Genomic DNA, 19,005 nt, shown 5'->3' with positions numbered 1-19,005 from the left:
TCTCCCCCCTTCCTTCCTCCTCCTGTTCATGTTCCCTTTCCCCCTGATCCCGGCCCTATTGCCACCCTCTATCCTCCCTCACCACTAGAGGGAGCCCTTCCCAATATGGGCTGAGCAATGATCTCCATATATGTCCTCTGCTTCTCCCCATTCCTTCCTTACTCCTGTTCATGTTCCCTTTCCCCCTGATCCCGGCCCTATTGCCACCCTCTATCCTCCCTCACCACTAGAGGGAGCCTTTCCCAATATGGGCTGAGTAATGATCCTCATATGTCCTCTGCTTCTCCCCCTTCCTTCCTCCTCCTGTTCATGTTCCCTTTCCCCCTGATGCCGGCCCTATTGCCACCCTCTATCCTCCCTCATCACTAGAGGGAGCCCTTCCCAATATGGGCTGAGTAATGATCCCCATATATGTCCTCTGCTTCTCCCCCTTCCTCCTCCTGTTCATGTTCCCTTTCCCCCTGATCCCGGCCCTATTGCCACCCTCTATCCCCCCTCACCACTAGAGGGAGGACTTCCCAATATGGGCTGAGTAATGATCCCCATATATGTCCTCTGCTTCTCCCCCTTCCTTCCTTACTCCTGTTCATGTTCCCTTCCCCCTGATCCCGGCCCTATTGCCACCCTCTATCCTCCCTCACCACTAGAGGGAGTCCTTCCCAATATGGATCGAGTAATGATCCTTGTATGAGTCCTCTGCTTCTCCCCCTTGATGATGATGTTAAATTGCATATATTGGCATATGGGCTTTACATGAGCTGATTGATGATGGAAGTAGCACTGCTATACGTTACTTTAGAAGACTGAGAAGGTTTCCAGATTATATTGTTCATAAACTAGGTCTCAGTCTAAAATGATATTTTTGATGCAATATTTACCAGTTTGCTCTTGAAAGATATATATCTCTGGCTTAGAGAGCTAACAGGATGTTTAAAGCATTGAACCTTGAAAGCTTATTAAATGACAAGACATTAATAGTCTACCTTGGTAATGAGAATCTGTACTGTCCGATTTGTACAATAAAAAAAAAAACACCAATCGAGTCTCTGTGATCTCCTGGATCCCTCTTTGCTGTTTCCGGCCCTCCCCGCCACGATCCTGGCTTTTAATCGCCAGTTTTCGGCAGTATTTACAAACAAAAATCATGGCCGCTAACCAGGAAGTGATGTATATATATATATATACATATATATACACACACACATATATACATACATACATACATACATATATATATATATATATATACACACACACACACATATAAATATACTATATACACATACATACATTACTAAAAGTTTTTATCCCATAGTGAATTATCTGCACTTCAGTCTGGTATTACCGTATATACTCGCATAGAAGCCGAATTTTTCAGCACAAAAAATGTGCTGAAAAGTCCACCCCTCGGCTTCTATGCGAGTCAGCTGCCTGTGCCTCCACTATGTCAGTCCTTCCCATGCCCGTAGCAGCGTTAGCACAGCAATAAACAGACTGATGTTCCCCGGAGCGTGCATTGCAGAGAGCAGGAATCCTTTTGATGTAACGTTTACTCTGTTTTTACTCAGCTCCCTCCCTCCCGACATGCTGAAGCTTCGAAATGTACAGTTGCTTCTTGTATTCTCAATGCTGCATCCTCAGTTATGTGCTGATACATGTGTTTATGTGATAGGCAGCCACACGCTGTGATTATGCACGGATCTGTGTACTGCCGTGGCTGCAGCTCGATATCATGAAGCTCTGATAGTGATCTGCAGCCACAGCAGCATACAGGTCCGGGCATAATCACAGCGTGTGGCCGCTTGTCACATAAACACATTTATCAGCACATAATGGCACAGCATTGCCACGGAGGATGCAGCATGAGAATACAAGAAGCAACTACATTTCCCGGCTTCAGCGTGTGGGGAGGGAGCAGAGTAAAGACAGTGTAAGTTACAAGCTAATGCCGGGCTTCAAGAAACTACATCTCCCTACATGCTTTGCTGTCTTCAGCACATGCCCAGTAGATGGCAGCAGTAAGCTCTGAAGTGCACATGGAGATCAGACGTGCAGAGGAGATGGAAGCAAAATATTCATTTCAGACATGGACTGTGTCATAAGGAACAGTTATATTCCCTGCCTACAGCTTTGCAGATCCTGTAGGAAGTACTTTACTGCCCTGGTGAGTCCAGCTTCACCTTACTGATTTGTCCTTTGTTTGTCTAGTGAGAATCATCATCTGCCATCATGGGGAAATGCACCCCAGTTAGCAACATTTGAGATTCTAGACTCCAGGGCGTGGAAGATTTGTCGTGGGAAATCTCCTGGTTGTCAGCAGGATTTGTGTCAAGAGGCTGGGAGCTAAGCAGATGTGCAATTAGCAGAGACATGGATGCACATATGGCTATGGGGAGGTCGGCTGCTTCATACTGGGGGCCTCTTTGGCTTTGGGGAGGTGGGGATGTCTCATACTGGGAGCACATCTGACTTTTTTTTACTGGGTATTGGGATGCCTCATATTGGGGGCACATCTGGTTATTAATCCTAAGGCTATACTGTAGGGGGGGGGGGGGGCTTATATGCAAGTCAATCACTTTTCCCTTGTTTATGGGGGCAAAGTGGGTACCTCGGCTTATATGCGAGTCGGCTTATATGCGAGTATATACGGTAGTCACAGTTTCTCAGCATGTGACAGGCAGCTCCCTTTCCCCCCTCAGCCTCACAAACTGCACAAGCTGAAATTGAGAGCAGAGAGTGAGGAGTAAACAAAGCACACAGAGCCTGCAGGGGGCGTGCATAACTTGTACTTATTACAACAGAGGCAGCCCATTCCTCCCTGGGTCGACAAAGCTTGACAAAGAAAAGAAGATTAGATATATTACAGAGACAGTACAACTAGAAAAGGCTGCAGTAATCCAGACCACATTAGAACAGGTATAGGAACTTATAGGATAGAGGAAATAAGGCTGAAAATGTTGTTACAGAGTCTCTTTAAAAGATATAACTGGATAACTGACAACTGTGGTAGTCCTGTATCTGTGACTATTCTTTATCTGTTATTTAAACCAATGTAAGATTCTTAAAATGTATGGCTTATATTCTGATCTTTCTAGTCAATCGATAATCATAATCACTATTTGTTTTTAATATAAACAGTTATTGATTACATAATTTGCTTCAATGAAAGCTTAAAATGCAGAAAAAAAGGGTTTTGGCTTCTATTTACTCTTCAGGAGAGCCATGGCTGCATGTGACTGCAGATCTTACCCTCATTTGCATAGATAAAACTCCTGGTTTATTAACCCTTACAATGTACAAAATAAAAAGTAGTCACAGGTAAGTTGTAACTAGGCTTAGTACTCTCATGTCACATTATTTCAGGAACTTTTTACGCTTTACAAACCAATGCACTCAGCAACATGAAAGGATTCTGTGTAAATATGTTGTTGTGTGCATCTAGCAAGAAATAAAAGAAGCAATGGAAAAGAACACTTGTGACCATAGCATTTCCCACACTAAACACAAGTGTCCGGTAAGCATTAACTTGTTCAAATGCATTTCCCACACTCAGCATATGAATAGGGCTACTTACAAATGCGATATCTCCTTATGTGAAATGAGCTCTTTTCTCTTTGCATAAAAATTCCCACATGCAGCACATGAATAGGGCTTCTCTCCAGTGTGTGATCTCTCATGTACAACAAGGTTTGATTTATGACGAAAACATTTCCCACACTCAGCACATGTGTGGGGTTTCTCACCAGTGTGAGTTCTCTCATGTCTGACAAGATGTGATTTTTGTGCAAAACATTTCCCACACTCAGCACATGAATAGGGCTTCTCATCAGTGTGAGATCTCTCATGTCTGACAAGATGCAATTTTCGAACAAAACATTTCCCACACTCAGCACATAAATAGGTCTTCTCATCAGTGTGAGATCTCTCATGCCTGACAAGGTCTGATTTCTGTGCAAAACATTTCCCACACTCAGCACATGAATAGAGCTTCTCACCAGTGTGAGATCTCTCATGCCTGACAAGGTCTGATTTCTGTGCAAAACCTTTCCCACACTCAGCACATGAATAGAGCTTCTCACCAGTGTGAGATCTCTCATGCCTGACAAGGTCTGATTTCTGTGTAAAACATTTCCCACACTCAGCACATGAATAGAGCTTCTCACCAGTGTGCGATCTCTCATGCCTGACAAGAAGTGATTTATCACCAAAACCTTTCCCACACTCAGCACATGAATAGGGCTTCTCACCAGTGTGAGATCTCTCATGTGTGACAAGATGCGATTTCCGCGCAAAACCTTCCCCACACTCAGCACATGAATAGGGCCTCTCACCAGTGTGACACCTCTCATGTATGACAAGATCGAATTTCTTTGCAAAACATTTCCCACACTCTGCACATGAATATGGCTTCTCACCAGTGTGAGATCTCTCATGTTTGGCAAGGTTTGATTTCTTTGAAAAACATTTCTCACACTCATCACATGAATAGGGCTTCTCACCAGTGTGAGATCTCTCATGTTTGGCAAGGTTTGATTTCTCAGTAAAACATTTCCCACACTCAGAACATGAATAGGGCTTCTCACCAGTGTGATATCTCTCATGTACAACAAGTTTTGATTTATGACCAAAACATTTCCCACACTCAGCACATGTGTGGGGTTTCTCACCAGTGTGAGTTCTCTCATGTACGTCAAGATATGATTTTCGAACAAAGCATTTCCCACACTCAGCACATGAATAGGTCTTCTCATCAGTGTGAGATCTCGCATGACTGACAAGATGCGATTTCTGTGCAAAACATTTCCCACACTCAGCCCATGAATATGGATTCTCACTAGTGTGAGATCTCTCGTGCCTGACAATATTTGATTTATAAACAAAACATTTCCCACATGTGGAACAGGAATAGGACCCTCCAGCAGGGGGAGAGCTGTGCTGGGTATGAGGTCCCTCAGGGTTAGACAGGTGAGGGGAGTCTGGGGGAATATTTGGGGTCACCAGGATATCTGCAGGAGACTCTTGTCCAGTGACATCATCATCCGTTGTACAGTCTGTGGATACAGAGAGACGGGTCACTGAGAGGTTCCGGATGCCGGGACTCCTCCCTGCAAATAGAGAAACAGCATCACTTCCTGTTAGAGAATTCTGAGGGGAGGAACAATTATCATTAGGGATGAAAGGAAAGAGGATGGTCGGCACTGCTGTACAACTTCCTTTATTTGGCAATGTGCAGACAAGTAGGCTGTGTGTTACATCATCACTTCACAGTCTATAAGAATAGACTAAACACATACCGGTGCGGAGGTGGATAATGGTGGGTGCTGGTTGCTGGGAGCCTGACGGCAGTTTCACACACAAGCGCTTCTTCAGAGGCTATGACAAGGGGGCGGGGCTATATCTGCTCTAGTTGGAGAAAGTGCTTACTGCTAAAAGTAACCTGCAATCTGAGGGGCATGTCCGACACCAGGGCTGTGGAGTCGGGTCGAGGAGTCAGAGCAATTTTTGGGTACCTGGATTCGGAGTCAGGAGAAAATGCACCTGACTCCTAATGAATTTAAACTGTAATTAAAATAGAAAATATGATAAAATGTTCTATTTATCAGATAATAGTCATCATAAATAATTTATATATACAGTAATAGCTGTGCTTAGTCCATCAAAAAATAGTTACTTATGCTGCTTCAATAAAGCAGTCCACGTATTTTTAAAGTCAGATACACATATCTGATTGTGACTGTATATATGATGTGTACACAGGAATCTCTTATATGTATACTAAATAACATCTATGCTGTAAGAATAAAGCCTGATGTGTAGCTGTGTCACTAATAGAGATGGTCAATGAGATGGAAATAATTCTGCGTTGATGCTGGTTTATGCAAATGTACTCCCTTTGCTAATGAAATCAAATAATTTGATATTTTGATATTTTGTTAACATTTGGTTTGGTGACTACGAATTAAAGGCAGTGTTCTCCCCAGGGCTAATTAGGTGGGCGGCCTGCCGTCTGTTTTCAGTCCCCGCCCGCCTGAGCTGCCCCATATGTCAACTTTGGGGTGCCCAGCAGGAGTTTCCTGAATATTAGTGATGCGCGGCCACCGGGCGCTCGATACGGCAACCGCCATCTTGTGGGCGACGCTCGCTGCTAGTAAGCCCTAGCCTGCAGCTATGGACTGTGGCTGAGCTGTTGTCACAACAATTCCCCCTGCCCAATTGCGCAACACAGCGGCCATCTTGTGGGTGGCACTCGCCGCTGGTAATCTTCAGCATGAGGCTGAGCTGTCGGGGGGAAAACCGCCCCCTGCCCAATCACCTGGCAGGGGATGTGTAATTGCATTCAAACAGCAGGGGGCTTAAAACGGTGTCCTCAGCCTGGTTCGCTTGCCCCTTCTCTCTTTCTGTCACCCCGGAGTTCTAGGAGAGAAGCTGTGAGTGCCCCAGTATGATCTGTTTCAGCAGACAAAAGTATCATGTTTATAGGTATAGATTATTCACTTGTCAGCAGGTTTGTTTTTGGTTTTCCTGCATTTGCTGACAGCCTGAACTCTGACAGGATAACATTAACTTGTCATTCACATATTTTGTTCAGGAACTACACAGATTTGATTGTAATCATATCTGTATGTGCCTTTTTCAAGCACTCAGCATGTTGTGGACCACAGCTTCAGTGTGTCCTGTAAAAGTGGAAGGGACACTTGTTCAATTTAATGTACGAGATGAACCGCTAGTCACCTTAAATGTATGGGATGTACCGTTATCTGTGTTTCATGTATCAGATGTACCGTTAGCCGCCTTTAATGTATTGGATGTACGGTTGTCTGCCTTTCATGTTTGGGATGTACCGGTTGCCATGTTTCATCTTCGGGAGGAAGCATTTGCCGCCTTTCATGTGTGGGATGTACCGTTTGCTGCGTTTCATGTTGGGGAGGTAGCATTTGCCGCCTTTCATGTGTGGGATGTACCGTTTGCTGCGTTTCATGTTGGGGAGGTAGCATTTGCTACACTGCACCCCCCCCCCCCAAATGAAATCAAACACCACCCGGCTACTTTTTCATGCCACCCGGCTGGAAAAAAATTCTGGGGAGAACACTGAAAGGGTACCTGAGACGGATGAACATAAAAGTTTTATACATACCTGGGGCTTCCTCCGGCCCCCTTCAGACTAATCAGTCCCTTGCTGTCCTCCTCCGCCACCTGGATCTTCTGCTATGGGTCCAGGCACTTGAGCCCATCGGATGCAGTGCGCATGAACAAGCTCTGCTGACAGGAGCATACTACACCTGCGCAGCACTACTGTGCAGATGCAGAATGCTCCTGGCTGTGGAAGCAGCACGCGGCTGGACTGCGCTGCCTGGCTGAATTACCAGGACTCATAGCAGAAAATCCAGGTGGCGAAGAAGGACAGCGAGGGACTGATTAGCCTGAAGGGGGCTGGAGGAAGCCCCAGGTATGTATAAAACTTTAATCTGTCTAAGGTTTACTTTAAGGTACACAGTAGTACTATACTCTCCATATGCACTGCCCACAGAGCTGCAGGGAATCAACTGAGAATGTTGTGCACATTGAACACAGAGGTGTTGTCTATCACCCATAAACCTTGTTCAGATTGTGCATGAAGAATGTGTAATAGAGGAAGAATCCCCTCATTCCCCTGCAGAGTACCTGCACATCACTCTTACATGTACCCCCAGTTACATTGCCTAGGGCCTGATCCATGTTCAGATTGTGCATGAAGAATGTGTAATAGAGGAAGAATCCCCTCATTCTCCTGTAGAGTACCTGCACATCACCCTTACATGTACCCACAGTTACATTGTCTAGGGCCTGATCCATGTTCAGATTGTGCATGAAGAATGTGTAATAGAGGAAGAATCTCCTCATTCCCCTGAAGAGTACCTGCACATCACTCTTACATGTACCCACAGTTACTTTGGCCTCAATTCACCAGAGGTTACTGACCTATTTATCTCATGGGAGGTAATTTACCTCCTGTGATATCTCCAAATAGCAATTCTCCAGAAGTATATGGTGAAATATCGATAGAGATAAATCCATGCGATAAATAGGTGATAGTCGTTATTTTTTCTCAAAATCACAATTCACCAGGGAAAAAAGGCGGTGTGGCCATTCGTTATTTTTTCATCTATTTATCCCCTGAATGTACCTGGAGATATCTGTTTTTTCTCACAGCTGCTGCAGCTCACTCTGCAGCTAGTTTACTAGCAGCACACAGTAACAGCTTATACTGTACATATTTCAGGCACCAGAGAGCAGCTCACACTGCAGCTAGTTTACTAGCAGCACACAGTAACAGCCTATACTGTACATATTTCAGGCACCAGAGAGCAGCTCACTCTGCAGCTAGTTTACTAGCAGCACACAGTAACAGCCTATACTGTGCATATTTCAGGCACCAGAGAGCAGCTCACTCTGCAGCTAGTTTACTAGCAGCACACAGTAACAAGCCTATACTGTGCATATTTCAGGCACCCGAGAGCAGCACACACTGCAGCTAGTTTACTAGCAGCACACAGTAACAGCTTATACTGTACATATTACAGGCACCAGAGAGCAGCACACACTGCAGCTAGTGTACTAGCAGCACACAGTAACAGCTTATACTGTACATATTTCAGGCACCCGAGAGCAGCACACACTGCAGCTAGTTTACTAGCAGCACACAGTAACAGCTTATACTGTGCATATTTCAGGCACCCGAGAGCAGCTCACTCTGCAGCTAGTGTACTAGCAGCACACAGTAACAGCCTATACTGTGCATATTTCAGGCACCAGAGAGCAGCACACACTGCAGCTAGTGTACTAGCAGCACACAGTAACAGCCTATACTGTGCATATTTCAGGCACCAGAGAGCAGCACACACTGCAGCTAGTGTACTAGCAGCACACAGTAACAGCTTATACTGTGCATATTTCAGGCACCAGAGAGCAGCACACACTGCAGCTAGTTTACTAGCAGCACACAGTAACAGCTTATACTGTGCATATTTCAGGCACCAGAGAGCAGCACACACTGCAGCTAGTTTACTAGCAGCACACAGTAACATCCTATACTGTACATATTTCAGGCACCAGAGAGCAGCACACACTGCAGCTAGTTTCCTAGCAGCACACAGTAACAGCTTATACTGTACATATTTCAGGCACCCGAGAGCAGCACACACTGCAGCTAGTTTACTAGCAGCACACAGTAACAGCTTATACTGTGCATATTTCAGGCACCCGAGAGCAGCACACACTGCAGCTAGTTTCCTAGCAGCACACAGTAACAGCTTATACTGTACATATTTCAGGCACCCGAGAGCAGCACACACTGCAGCTAGTTTACTAGCAGCACACAGTAACATCCTATACTGTACATATTTCAGGCACCAGAGAGCAGCTCACTCTGCAGCTAGTTTACTAGCAGCACACAGTAACATCCTATACTGTACATATTTCAGGCACCAGAGAGCAGCTCACTCTGCAGCTAGTTTACTAGCAGCACACAGTAACAGCTTATACTGTGCATATTTCAGGCACCCGAGAGCAGCTCACTCTGCAGCTAGTTTACTAGCAGCACACAGTAACAGCCTATACTGTACATATTTCAGGCACCAGAGAGCAGCTCACTCTGCAGCTAGTTTACTAGCAGCACACAGTAACAGCTTATACTGTGCATATTTCAGGCACCAGAGAGCAGCACACACTGCAGCTAGTTTACTAGCAGCACACAGTAACAGCTTATACTGTGCATATTTCAGGCACCCGAGAGCAGCTCACTCTGCAGCTAGTTTACTAGCAGCACACAGTAACAGCCTATACTGTACATATTTCAGGCACCAGAGAGCAGCTCACTCTGCAGCTAGTTTACTAGCAGCACACAGTAACAGCCTATACTGTACATATTTCAGGCACCAGAGAGCAGCACACACTGCAGCTAGTTTACTAGCAGCACACAGTAACAGCCTATACTGTACATATTTCAGGCACCAGAGAGCAGCTCACTCTGCAGCTAGTTTACTAGCAGCACACAGTAACAGCTTATACTGTGCATATTTCAGGCACCCGAGAGCAGCTCACTCTGCAGCTAGTTTACTATCAGCACACAGTAACAGCCTATACTGTGCATATTTCAGGCACCAGAGAGCAGCACACACTGCAGCTAGTGTACTAGCAGCACACAGTAACAGCTTATACTGTACATATTTCAGGCACCAGAGAGCAGCCCACTCTGCAGCTAGTGTACTAGCAGCACACAGTAACATCCTATACTGTGCATATTTCAGGCACCAGAGAGCAGCCCACTCTGCAGCTAGTGTACTATCAGCACACAGTAACAGCTTATACTGTACATATTTCAGGCACCAGAGAGCAGCCCATTTACAATATTAAGCATTTACAATATTAAGTGGATGGGTGAAACCAAGGAGGAATCTGGATACATTTTTCATAGGGAGGGAGTGTGAAAATGTATCCAAATACCTCCTCCGTTTCACCCATCCACTTAATATTGTAAATGCTTAATATTGCTTAGTCTGCTTAGTATGCAGAATGGAGGGAGGGATTTGTAATGGAAGGAGAGGGTCAAAAAACAGGGAGGGAACCCATCTGTGGTCACGTGCTGGTAATAACCTCCTCCTCCTACCCACAATCCTTTACTTCCAGCATCCAGAGAGGCAAAGTATTGCATGCAAATCATTAACACCGCATAAATACCGACCGTTTATCGCTCCATTATCACCTGCTACCTGCTAGGTGTAATGTACAGCGCTGCAAGTAGGCTACACAAATATATACAGAGTTGAATTCAGTATAACAGTGCAGTAAATAACAAAGTAATTCACTCCTTTCTTCACTTATAGTCCAAATCTCCCGTGTGTATGCGCTCTATTGAGGTTCAGCAAGTCCCCCTATACAGTCTTAGTTAATAGATAGATAGCGCTCCACTCCGCACTTATTTGTTGGAAAGTTCATTAACATTCATCAAAAAACGCCAAGACAGGTCCCCCTTAGGGGCTGCACTCACCCAAGTCGTGTGACCACTGTGAGACTGGTCAACAAACGCCTCTATCTCCTCCTATGGCCGACTGCCCGATCTCAGTCCTCAGGGTTTCCCCACTCCAGGCAACACTCCTTAGTGTAGATTTCCCGCTGGTTACTCCTTGTGATGTAGTCCTGATATAGTGCCCACCTCAAACAAATTAAGCCTCATATAGCGTAATTCCGTTATAAAAAGATAGTGCTTTATTCCATAAAATATACTCACAAACATGTGAAGTTTAACAGCGCATAGAGTGTTTATACGGGCTCTCCCCCGTGCCTCTCCGGATAGGCCCGATAGGTGTCCTCCGCAAACCGCTACTGTGATCGCCGCTACGTTCCTCCGCAAAACGCCCCTGATGAGTCACGCGACGGTGACGAAACGTGTAGGGAGGAGCTAGCGCCCGCAGGACGATCTGGACCTAACGCAGTGGCGGTTTTGCGGAGGAACGTAGCGGCGATCACAGTAGCGGTTTGCGGAGGACACCTATAGGGCCTATCCGGAGAGGCACGGGGGAGAGCCCGTATAAACACTCTATGCGCTGTTAAACTTCACATGTTTGTGAGTATATTTTATGGAATAAAGCACTATCTTTTTATAACGGAATTACGCTATATGAGGCTTAATTTGTTTGAGGTGGGCACTATATCAGGACTACATCACAAGGAGTAACCAGCGGGAAATCTACACTAAGGAGTGTTGCCTGGAGTGGGGAAACCCTGAGGACTGAGATCGGGCAGTCGGCCATAGGAGGAGATAGAGGCGTTTGTTGACCAGTCTCACAGTGGTCACACGACTTGGGTGAGTGCAGCCCCTAAGGGGGACCTGTCTTGGCGTTTTTTGATGAATGTTGATGAACTTTCCAACAAATAAGTGCGGAGTGGAGCGCTATCTATCTATAAACTATCACCTGCTACCGAACACTCCTCTCTCTATCCTCTCAGTGGTGAATTGCAAACAAAGTGTTAAAATACCGCATGAGATAAAATACCGACCTTTTGTCTCTTACTAACTTTCCTCTTTTGAATTGAGGCCATTGCCTAGGGCCTGATCCATGTTCAGATTGTGCATGAAGAATGTGTAATAGAGGAAGAATCTCCTCATTCCCCTGCAGAGTACCTGCACATCATTCTTACATGCACCCATAGTCACATTGCCTAGGGCCTGATCCATGTTCAGATTGTGCATGAAGAATGTGTAATAGAGGAAGAATCCCCTCATTCCCCTGCAGAGTACCTGCACACCACTCTTACATGCACCCACAGTTACATTGTCTAGGGCCTGATCCATGTTCAGATTGTGCATGAAGAATGTGTAGTAGAGGAAGAATCTCCTCATTACCCTGCAGAGTACCTGCACATCATTCCTACATGCACCCACAGTTACATTGCCTAGGGCCTGATTCATGTTCTGTGTTCCTATCTGTACCTTCTACAAGTACTCTTACCAAGGACTAGTTTGAGGGCTCGGAACGACGCGATTTCGGCCGCATTCCGCCGCTTGTAAAAACGCATGCGGATGCGTTTCCACATGCGTTTTTACCCGCGATTTCGCGTGCGATTTCGCATGGCAGGGTGCCATGCGAAATTAACCATGACACTGCCAGGGCAAAATAAAATTGGAAAAGGTGCGAAATCGCACGCGAAATCGCGGGTAAAAACGCATGTAAAAACCGCATGCGTTTTTACTATTAAATACATTAGCGGCGATTCGCACGGATTCCTGACGCAGGCGAAATCGTTGCCTCTTTTGTGCATTTTTTCTCCGCAACAAAAAACGCACAACGCCACCGCAGGAGTGGAAACAGCCCCATCCACTCACATTACATGTGCGAATCCGCATGCATTGGAGGCATGCGGATTCGCGATAGTGGGAACGAGCCCTGAGTCTATGATTAAAAGTTTTAGAGGCAGAAGATCAGCCGGCTAGCCAGGCAACTGGTATTATTTAAAAGAGAATAAATATGGCAGCCTCCATATCCCTCTCATTTCAGTTGTATGTTAAAATTCCTAAGCGTTGGCAGTTAATAGATGCATTTTATGTTACATACTTTCAATCAAGAAAATTATATTCAAATTAGAGGAGTCGGAGTCGGTGGATTTTTGTACCGACTCCACAGCCCTGTCCGACACACTAACATGTCAGATGTCTGATTCCGGAGCTCCGTGGACAGCCTGCATAAAAGACCGCCAAGCAAGCCAGCTGTCCCGCACGAGCTGCAGAGATGATCCGGGGCCCATAGACGCCAAAAAGAAATAAACTGGCCAAGCTGCAAAAATTGCCAGAGCTCATTGCAAACATGCAGGTCCGGCCACTAAACAAAGATGGTGCCACTGCGACTACAGGGGGAATAACATGTGGCCACACCAGCCAAACACTCCTCCAGCTCTCCCCAGCAGCCTCTCTCCTCTGCCTCACTGACATCATGGAGCCCAGTCACATCTAAGCCCCGCCTCTCACCAGCAGCCTCTCTCCTCTGCCTCACTGACATCATGGAGCCCAGTCACATCTAAGCCCCGCCTCTCACCAGCAGCCTCTCTCCTCTGCCTCACTGACATCATGGAGCCCGGTCACATCTAAGCCCCGCCTCTCACCAGCTGCCACTCTCCTCTGCCTCACTGACATCATGGAGCCCAGTCACATCTAAGCCCCGCCTCTCACCAGCAGCCACTCTCCTCTGCCTCACTGACATCATGGAGCCCAGTCACATCTAAGCCCCGCCTCTCACCAGCAACCACTCTCCTCTGCCTCACTGACATCATGGAGCCTGGTCACATCTAAGCCCCGCCTCTCACCAGCAGCAGCTCTCCTCTGCCTCACTGACATCATGGAGCCCGGTCACATCTAAGCCCCGCCTCTCACCAGCAGCAGCTCTCCTCTGCCTCACTGACATCATGGAGCCCAGTCACATCTAAGCCCCGCCTCTCACCAGCAACCACTCTCCTCTGCCTCACTGACATCATGGAGCCCGGTCACATCTAAGCCACGCCTCTCACCAGCAGCAGCTCTTCTCTGCCTCACTGACATCATGGAGCCCAGTCACATCTAAGCCCTGCCTCTCACCAGCTGCCACTCTCCTCTGCCTCACGGACATCATGGAGCCCGGTCACATCTAAGCCACGCCTCTCACCAGCAGCAGCTCTCCTCTGCCTCACTGACATCATGGAGCCCGGTCACATCTAAGCCCCGCCTCTCCCCAGCAGCCACTCTCCTCTGCCTCACTGACATCATGGAGCCCGGTCACATCTAAGCCCCGCCTCTCACCAGCTGCCACTCTCCTCTGCCTCACTGACATCATGGAGCCCAGTCACATCTAAGCCCCGCCTCTCACCAGCAGCCACTCTCCTCTGCCTCACTGACATCATGGAGCCGGTCACATCTAAGCCCCGCCTCTCACCAGCTGCCACTCTCCTCTGCCTCACTGACATCATGGAGTCCAGCCACTTCTAAGCCCCGCCTCTCACCAGCTGCCACTCTCCTCTGCCTCACTGACATCATGGAGCCCGGTCACATCTAAGCCACGCCTATCACCAGCTGCCACTCTCCTCTGCCTCACAGACATAATGGAGCCCGGTCACATCTAAGCCCCGCCTCTCACCAGCAGCCACTCTCCTCTGCCTCACTGACATCATGGAGCCCAGTCACATCTAAGCCCCGCCTCTCACCAGCAGCCACTCTCCTCTGCCTCACTGACATCATGGAGCCCAGTCACATCTAAGCCCCGCCTCTCACCAGCAGCCACTCTCCTCTGCCTCACTGACATCATGGAGCCCGGTCACATCTAAGCCACGCCTCTCACCAGCAGCAGCTCTTCTCTGCCTCACTGACATCATGGAGCCCAGTCACATCTAAGTCCCGCCTCTCACCAGCTGCAACTCTCCTCTGCCTCACTGACATCAGGGAGCCCGGTCACATCTAAGCCCCGCCTCTCACCAGCTGCAACTCTCCTCTGCCTCACTGACATCATGGAGCCCAGTCACATCTAAGCCCCGCCTCTCAACAGCTGCCACTCTCCTCTGCCTCACAGACATCATGGAGCCCGGTCACATCTAAGCCCGCCTCTCACCAGCTGCCACTCTCCTCTGCCTCACTGACATCATGGAGCCCGGTCACATCTAAGCCCCGCCTCTCACCAGCTGCCACTCTCCTCTGCCTCACAGACATCATGGAGCCCGGTCACATCTAAGCCCGCCTCTCACCAGCTGCCACTCTCCTCTGCCTCACAGACATCATGGAGCCCGGTCACATCTAAGCCCGCCTCTCACCAGCAGCCTCTCTCCTCTGCCTCACGGACATCATAGAGCCCGGTCACATCTAAGCCCCGCCTTTCACCAGCAGCAGCTCTCCTCTGCCTCACTGACATCATGGAGCCCGGTCACATCTAAGCCCCGCCTCTCACCAGCTGCCACTCTCCTCTGCCTCACTGACATCATGGAGCCCGGTCACATCTAAGCCCCGCCTCTCCCCAGCAGCCACTCTCCTCTGCCTCACTGACATCATGGAGCCCAGTCACATCTAAGCCCCGCCTCTCATCAGCTGCCACTCTCCTCTGCCTCACTGACATCATGGAGCCCGGTCACATCTAAGCCACGCCTCTCACCAGCAGCCGCTCTCCTCTGCCTCACTGACATCATGGAGCCCGGTCACATCTAAGCCCCGCCTCTCACCAGCTGCCGCTCTCCTCTGCCTCACTAACATCATGGAGCCCGGTCACATCTAAGCCCCGCCTCTCACCAGCAGCCGCTCTCCTCTGCCTCACTGTCATCATGGAGCCCGGTCACATCTAAGCCCCGCCTCTCACCAGCTGCCACTCTCCTCTGCCTCACTAACATCATGGAGCCCAGTCACATCTAAGCCACGCCTCTCACCAGCTGCCACTCTCCTCTGCCTCACTGACATCATGGAGCCCGGTCACATGTAAGCCCTGCCTCTCACCAGCAGCCGCTCTCCTCTGCCACACTGACATCATGGAGCCCGGTCACATCTAAGCCCCGCCTCTCCCCAGCTGCCGCTCTCCTCTGCCTCACTGACATCATGGAGCCCGGTCACATCTAAGCCCAGCCTCTCACCAGCTGCCGCTCTCCTCTGCCTCACTGACATCATGGAGCCCGGTCACATCTAAGCCCCGCCTCTCACTAGCTGCCACTCTCCTCTGCCTCACTGACATCATGGAGCCTGGTCATATCTAAGCCCCGCCTCTCACCAGCAGCAGCTCTCCTCTGCCTCACTGACATCATGGAGCCCAGTCACATCTAAGCCCCGCCTCTCACTGAGCGTGCATATGATCCTGCCCAGCAGTTAGTACATCACTGAGCGGGGGGCAGAGCCATGCATATGATCCTGCTCAGCAGAGACTATGTCACTGAGCGGGGGCAGATCCATGCATATGACCCTGCCCAGCAGGGAGTACATCACTGAGTGGGGGCGGAGCCATGCATATGATCCTGCCCAGCAGGGAGTATGTCACTGAGCAGGGGCAGTGCTATGCATATGATCCTGCCCAGCAGGGAGTACGTCACTGAGCGGGGGGCGGTGCCATGCATACATATGATCATGCCCAGCAGAGAGTACGTCACTGAGCATGGGCAGTGCTATGCATATGATCCTGCCCAGCAGGGAGTACGTCACTGAGCGGGGGGCGGTGCCATGCATATGATTCTGCCCAGCAGGGAGTACATTTGTCACATGGTGTCAGTGGAAGGAGATGCTGCTTGCTTTTTTAGCAGTTGTAAACAGCTGTTATTTCCCACAATGCAACACAGCTCCCATAGTGTGATGTCAGTACCTCAGTGCTGTGAGGCGCTGACATCACACTGTGGGAGGGGTTTCACCACAATATCAGCCATACAGCGCCCCCTGATGATCCGTTTGAGAAAAGGTAAAGATTTCTCATGGTAAAGGGGGTATCAGCTACTGATTGGGATGAAGTTCAATTCTTGGTTACAGTTTCTCTTTAAGCAGAAGGGCGCGGCCCCGATTCAAAGGGGGGCCGTGCTCTGCAACGGGGGGCTGCAGACAAGAGAGGAAAGCCTCGATAGGATCCTGAGGCTTCTCTCTCTTCAGGTTAAGAACTTCTTTTGAAATAGAGCTTTTGCTCTGGTTCATTTTAAAATGACAACTCCTCCCCAGACTGAACTCCCATGAGCACTTGCTACATGAGACTCAAAATGCCTAGGTGCTGGAGGAGCTGTGGGCGTGGCTTGTTTAGTTTAAATGGAATTAGGGTATTAAAATTTGGCTTGAGGAATGCCCTATAAATTATATGTAAGGGGCACAATTATGCAATGAGTAAAAGTTCATCTTGGATCTACTTTAGGCCTCTTGCACACTGCAACTGATTCCGATTCAGATTCCGCTTTTTAATCAGTTTTTACATCCGATTCAGATTCCGATTTGCAGTGTGCAGGGAGCAAACTGCAAATCAGAATCTGAATCGGATGTAAAAACTGATTAAAAAGCGGAATCTAAATCGGAATCAGTTGCAGTGTGCAAGAGGCCTTAAGGGGAATCGTCTGCTGGCGAAAGTGTGAATGGAGAACCAAAATACACGGCAATTCCACACAAAAAATGTTCAGGCAGCAACAGCGGCCCAATTTGCCAACGAGACTGAACTGTAAAGGTTCCCCTGCTTACCTGCTCATGTATAAAGTGTGATGATAAGACGATCATTTTCCCAAACTGAGACATGTGAGCTTGTCATGTTTCTCCAGACTGGAACTGGACCAATCAAGATCAGCTACAGCTGCATCCACTGGCTAATATCAGGCTGTATATACTGTAAGTTTGCCTCATCCTGAAGAGAATAGCAATTCATTGGGCAGCTCTAGTGATTTGTGCAGCGATCTGTACACACTGCTGGATATTGCAGCTATGAGGGTGTCCCTCCCTCCTGGTCAGAGTCTCTGTTGGACAGCTCTAGTGATTTGTGCAGCGATCTGTACACACTGCTGGTTATTGCAGCTATGAGGGTGTCACTCCCTCCTGGTCAGAGTCTCCGTTGGGCGGCTCTAGTGATTTGTGCAGCGATCTGTACACACTGCTGGTTATTGCAGCTATGAGGGTGTCCCTCCTCCTGGTCAGAGTCTCTGTTGGGCAGCTCTAGTGATTTGTGCAGCGATCTGTACACACTGCTGGTTATTGCAGCTATGAGGGTCTCACTCCTCCTGGTAAGAGTCTCTGTTGGGCGGCTCTAGTGATTTGTGCAGCGATCTGTACACACTGCTGGTTATTGCAGCTATGAGGGTGTCACTCCCTCCTGGTCAGAGTCTCTGTTGGGCAGCTCTAGTGATTTGTGCAGCGATCTGTACACACTGCTGGTTATTGCAGCTATGAGGGTCTCACTCCCTCCAGGTCAGAGTCTTTGTTGGGCAGCTCTAGTGATTTGTGCAGCGATCTGTACACACTGCTGGTTATTGCAGCTATGAGGGTGTCACTCCCTCCTGGTCAAAGTCTCTGTTGGGCAGCTCTAGTGATTTGTGCAGCGATCTGTACACACTGCTGGTTATTGCAGCTATGAGGGTGTCACTCCCTCCTGGTCAGAGACTCTGTTGGGCAGCTCTAGTGAATTGTGCAGCGATCTGTACACACTGCTGGTTATTGCAGCTATGAGGGTGTCACTCCCTCCTGGTCAGAGACTCTGTTGGGCAGCTCTAGTGATTTGTGCAGCAATCTGTACACACTGCTGGTTATTGCAGCTATGAGGGCGTCACTCCCTCCTGGTCAGAGTCTTTGTTGGGCAGCTCTAGTGATTTGTGCAGCGATCTGTACACACTGCTGGTTATTGCAGCTATGAGGGTGTCACTCCCTCCTGGTCAGAGTCTCTGTTGGGCAGCTCTAGTGATTTGTGCAGCGATCTGTACACACTGCTGGTTATTGCAGCTATGAGGGTGTCACTCCCTCCTGGTCAGAGTCTCTGTTGGGCAGCTCTAGTGATTTGTGCAGCGATCTGTACACACTGCTGGTTA

The 19,005-nt window shown here is 48.4% G+C and overlaps 1 pseudogene; it reads right to left on the bottom strand.

Annotated features, from left to right (window-relative positions):
* LOC137537217 (zinc finger protein 208-like) overlaps window positions 1–19,005 on the bottom strand; it is a 215,944-nt pseudogene that overhangs the window by 188,191 nt on the left and 8,748 nt on the right.

The sequence above is a fragment of the Hyperolius riggenbachi genome, chromosome 10 (assembly GCF_040937935.1).
Source record: "Hyperolius riggenbachi isolate aHypRig1 chromosome 10, aHypRig1.pri, whole genome shotgun sequence".
NCBI classification, from domain to species: Eukaryota; Metazoa; Chordata; class Amphibia; order Anura; family Hyperoliidae; genus Hyperolius; species Hyperolius riggenbachi.
Note: the sequence above shows the minus strand (reverse complement) of the source record. Positions and strands in the feature narration are given on the sequence as shown.